Here is a 5,800-nt window from a genome sequence, read left to right as displayed (position 1 = left end):
TTTTTTAAATGCAGAATAGCCTATTTAATAGCCTATCTACATACGAATTCAAAATAGACATGGAAAACATTGTTCTCCTGTTGAAAGTCCTACTATGTTTTACAGTGGAAGCTTTACTCACTTTCAGCACCTCGGACAGCGCCAGTCCCTCCATCACTAATACTCGCGGCTTTGACCCGGCAAACACTTCTGCGCACTAAACCGCACTGGACAAACTCCAGGACCCACGACCAAACCACAGAACCCGTCACAGCTCACTGTTCCTCCAACAGGCAGGTCTGAGCAGCTAACCGCTCTTCAGCGAGAAGTAAGAGAGACGCGTTTCACCTACCGCTTCAGTCGCCTCCATCCTCCGAGCTCGCGCTGCTGTGAGTGAGTGTGAGAGAATGAGCCTCAATCCTCTGCGCCACGAAACCTGATGGTGGGAGCCGTTACGCGACAGACGCGCCGTCCAATCACATCGCGCTCTGGGAGACACACAGCCAATCAGCAGTAAGACAAGTTGCTCTGTTTTGCATAGCAAGGTTGATTGACGTTGTGAAAAAATTCAAAGGGAGGAATTCGCTGTCATAATACTTTAGTAAATTAAAAGCAGTACACAACAATTCAAGTATACAGCACTGAGCAAAAAATAAATAAAAATTAGAATGTTAAAATACATCTCACTGATTTTTGAGATATAAGGCATAACATTTCACACAACTTTAGTTTTTATAACAACACTTCCCCTTTGAACGTTCGTAAATGCAAATATTACACCTGATTTCATTTTTTTAAATTATATCACTCACCCTTTTGAAAGAAAATATCAATTTTGTTTACTTATATTTATGTATGTATAATTTAAATTCTTAATATGATGTATAGTATAATATAATATAATAAATATAATATAATATAATATCCGTTTATGCTTTTTGAAAACAACCTAAATTATTTTTCAAATCCTTTATAGAAACATGTTAAATCAAAGCCAGCCTTCATTATTTTAATTATTTAATTCACTGTTTTAATGAAATTATTTTTAATGAAATAGATTATTTCACCAATTTGTGACTTCCATAAAAAAAAAAGTAGTTGTTACCTTACCATCCTAAACATCTGCTGGAGATTTCTTCTTTGAAGGCTTGTTCGCTGGAGACACTAAATGGGCGATTTCTGTAAATCTGCTCTGAAACAATATGTCTAAGTGAGTATTATACAAAATAAATTGACTTGAATTACTCTATGGAGTTATTTCGAGCCGTTCTGGCCCTTATCGTATGCATTTATTCAAAATAATTTCCCCATCTCTGAGCAGATGGATGTGTCCAGTCGGTGCAGCAGAGGTCTGTCAGGTGTGGCTGCATTAAACACCACTAATCTAATAGAGGTAACGGCCTTAGATAGACTGACTATCCGCTGCACACGCTCAGACCCAACAACACTGCATCTACAACTCCAGAAACAATACTGTTAAATATATAAGCTACACTACACAATACATTAAGACATAAGAAAGAAGTTGTACATGTGTGGGTATTATCCACCCTCCTGATAATGCTTAGCGTTTCCAGCTCATCCATCTAAGAGCGGTATTAGTCAGCGCTTTATTCATCTGGGGTAGGAAGGACAAGTGGATTAGGCCTTCTCCTGAGTTTATTGCCTCTGAGGATGTCATTATCACAAGAGTATTATTCTAATTTTCTGTTTAATGCTTTAGAAAAGTTTTGAGATGACGCTAATGCACAAAGCCTATCTGGGAGGGAGTCATTTGCAGTATTTTAAGTTTTAAACTTAGTTTTTAAGTAATAGTTCACCCAAATATGAACATTTGCTGAAATGTTACGCACCCTCAGGTTATCCCGAGATGTAGATGAGTTTGTTTCTTCATCAAAACAGATTTGGAGATTTGGCATTACATCTTGCTCAGCAATGGATCCTCTGCAGTGAATGGGTGCCGTCAGAATGAGAGTCCAAACAGCTGATAAAAACATCACAATAATCCACAAGTAATCCACACCACTCCAGTCCATTTTCTGAAGTAAAAGGCTGTGTGTTTGTAGTAAACAAATCCATCATTAAGATGTGTTGTAACTTCAAACGTTCAAAACACTTCAAAAAAACATTCAAAAACAGATATGTGGGTGGATTTAGATGTGAGATGACAACAGAAGATGGACTTTTTCACTGAAGTGTGGATTACTTGTGGATTGTGATGTTTTTATCAGCTGTTTGGACTCTCATTCTGACGGCACCCATTCACTGCAGAGGATGCATTGGTGAGCAATTCATGTAAAGCTAAATTTCTTCAAATCTGAAACAAACTCATCTATATCTCAGATGGGCTGATGGTAAATTTTCAGCAAAATTTCATTTTTCATTGAACTATACCTTGCATGACTTTGAGCAGACAGCGAAGGAAAAGCATCAGGTGTCCGGCATTCATGTGAGCTCCTTCAGACCTGTCTGAAAGCATCCCAGCATGCTGGCTGAAGAATGTCAGAGTGAGCAGAGCTGGAGTCTAGACAAGGAAAAAGCTCTAATATAAGAGTTTTTATATGTGAAACATAGTTTTGATCATTACACCATTCACACATACTGTACTTCCATTCGTGTAATTTCAGAGTTTGAATTAATTGCATGAGTAGGTGTCAAACTCTGACTGCCAGTGTAATTGAGTTGCCCTTTTTAACAACTGATGGCACAAAATATTCTATTTTTATGTTAAATGATTTTAACTAGGTCAAAGGATAATAAATGATTGTTGAATTAAAGTCATTGTTCACAATCTCCATGGTAACAAAGCAGCCATACACTGCCATGCTTGGTTCAGTTTTCTTCTTCTTTTAAAGGAACAGTTCACCACAAAAGTCTAAATCTGTCATCATGACTTTTTATCTGGTTGACATTTTAATAATGTACTGGTCACTCTTTCCCATGCAGTTACAATCAATTTTGGACTGGAGCTTTGAAGCTTCAAATAAAGTAAAAATAATCCATATGACTCATGGACTATATTCAAGTTGGTTATAATCAATATTGCACGATGGCTTTGAAGACGACAAGACAGAAATAAAAAATGTCATTCTTAGAAAAGGTGGAATCTGCTCTAGTTTTTCATGCAACATTAATAAAAGCAGCAATGTCTGATCTGTGAACAAATCATCCATTTGACACAAATCTATGACTTCAGATGAGTGTTATATTGCCACTGAGATACTATTATAGTTTTCCATTTTAGTTAATAGTTTATAATATTTAAATTTTTTGAGTTTTTATTTTTATATTTTGTTTTCGCTTTGTTACATTTTTTTATGTTTTTTAATGTCTATATAGTCTTGTTAAATTTTAAATAATCATTAATAGTTTATATTTTAATTTTATTTTTATATTTTGCTTTCATTTTAATTTTAGTTGTCTTATTACTATTATTATTATTATTTAGTTTGACTTATTTTAGTACACCAAGTTAAACTAAATAAAAATAAGAAAAGTTGCCTTGGCAATTAGATGAAATAAAATAAGTTTAAGCTTTTTTCTTTTAATAACTGATTTTATTTCAGTTTTCAGTTAATGTTTTTTATTTATTTATTTATTTGTTTGTCATAGTTTACTATAATAACCCTGCAGAAGACTATATTGGTGCAAGGTTTGGAGTGTGGACAACTTTTCTGATACCTCTGAATCCTTTTGAAGCATGAAACTCCTGTAGTGCATTTGAAAAATGACCAGGACATTTATATAAAATTGACATGAAAACTGACATGAGGATGAGTAAATAGTTATACAGTTTCATCTTGCGTCTAAACTATTTCTTTAAAGTTTTTTGAAATAAAACTCAGTCTGAGATGCCTGGGTAGGAAAGGTGAGCTCCATCCTTCTCTCTGTATCGTCTGACAGCATCTCTGTGGAAGATGGGCTTTGCTCAATGATTCATGTGCTCTTGGAGGTTTTATAAAAGCACAAAGACAGATAGATGCATCATATTTATCCAGCAAGACAAGTGTGTGCGAGATGAGAGTAACTAACTTTAAACACAAATGGAAGCTGAAGAGTGAAGCTTTCCATCTTTCTTTCTCTTCGGCTTTTTCCACTCGTGTCGGCAGATTAGCTCACACCCTGCAGAGACGAGAGGCCAAAGGATTTCACAGCATTAAACCATTTGCTACAGTATAGCCTACATATGAGAGAGCTTAGTAATTGAGATAAATGATCTAGTGACAGTTTCAGACATCTACAGCAGATGGACTGCTGGCTGTATGAACACACTTATTTCAGATGTTCGTGAGCGAGCCCTGAGAAGTATATGAAGAAATAATACAAGCATCATATTTAAGGTGAAAACGTGATACATTCACAACAGTGAGAAACCATAGGAAATTCAGACCGAGAGCTTGTGAGACATGTTCTGCTCTGCCAGAATTCATTCATTTTTAAAAGGAAATGTATTTCACTCTGACACGATAGTTTTATATCTAAATGTACTGTAGGTTTCTTTGGACCTTTAGGTAATTTATGTGTTAATGGATCACGCGATACAAAACAGATGCCGTAAACAATGCTGAAAATATGCTAAATAAAACTATTATATTTTAAAATTCCAATCAGAATTTTTTTCTTAAATGCATAATATCATGAAATTAATTTTTTTCTTAGATTTTTTTTTTCAAAAGAGTTCACATACCGCTTGATTATGACCCTTCTCCCTTTAACGTCCTGCTGGTGCTGATGAGTGTATTTTGAGGTCTTCAAGCTGCTGCTGCTGCTGCTGTTGTAAAAGAGCGCCGAGTGTTCCAGCTTCCATCAGTCTAACACTTCTCCCTAAGGCCACTGTACAGCAAGAGCTATTGATTTACAACAGTCTTACGGGTTTGCTTAAACACTACACCTTGAAATTCTCACTGTGATTGATGCTAAGGGATTCCAGTTAAAGCTCAATAACAGCAGAAGTGCAGCTGACCAGCAGTTCATGTGATCATGTGTCAGTTCAGAAGGCTCTCGTTGAGGCTCAGAAGAGGAAGGTTATGCTTGATGAAAAGTGTTTTCGAGTAAAACACTACACTGTACTGCTGTGCTAAAAAATAAAAATAGCCTCAATGCACCAAAGTGCAAACTCTCAACACAACCAGACAAGCAATTTTGAGGAAATATAAACAGCATGCAGGTTTTAAACCACACGAGTAAAGAATTTTCATTTACTCATTCATATAAAATGAAGAAATTAACCTGAATGCATAAACGGTGATATCAAGACGTCTTTATTGTAATTGCATCAATAAATTAGCAAGACCTCTTTGTGAACCAGCCCGACTTAATTTAACCATCAGGGATTGTCCAGTACAAATCATAGAAGACAACTCTAAAAAGATCCTTTTCCTCACAAAAACTATCTTCTGTTTAGAGAGAGAAGGACATGCACTTCTATTATTAACAAGACAAGAGATTTACAAATATGTGTTTTGTTCATCTTCCTCCCACACAACACTCCAGGTGCTGCACAGGAAGAAGTAAAAAAAAAAAAAAAAGGTTGAAATGTGAAAAGAACCCCCAGGATACAGTATAACCTTATAAAGAATACAAAAATATAGGGATGCAAATCTAAAGAGTTCAATTTAGTGATAAATTGTCTTCTCTCCATGGACACAGAAAAAGCATGGCAGAAAATATATGCTGTGACTAATTTGGAAAAGAATTCCTAACCAGAACTGAAATGTTTTGCACCATTTTCGAATTGAAGCGTACAGAAAGTTTGTTAAAATAGACCCTTATATTTGGCACCCAATAGTTGAATTTGAGTTATTTTTATATTTCAATTTTT

This window comes from Sinocyclocheilus rhinocerous, unplaced genomic scaffold (genome assembly GCF_001515625.1).
Source record: "Sinocyclocheilus rhinocerous isolate Xijiao unplaced genomic scaffold, SAMN03320098_v1.1 scaffold934, whole genome shotgun sequence".
NCBI classification, from domain to species: domain Eukaryota; kingdom Metazoa; phylum Chordata; class Actinopteri; order Cypriniformes; family Cyprinidae; genus Sinocyclocheilus; species Sinocyclocheilus rhinocerous.
This window is presented reverse-complemented; position numbering follows the sequence as displayed.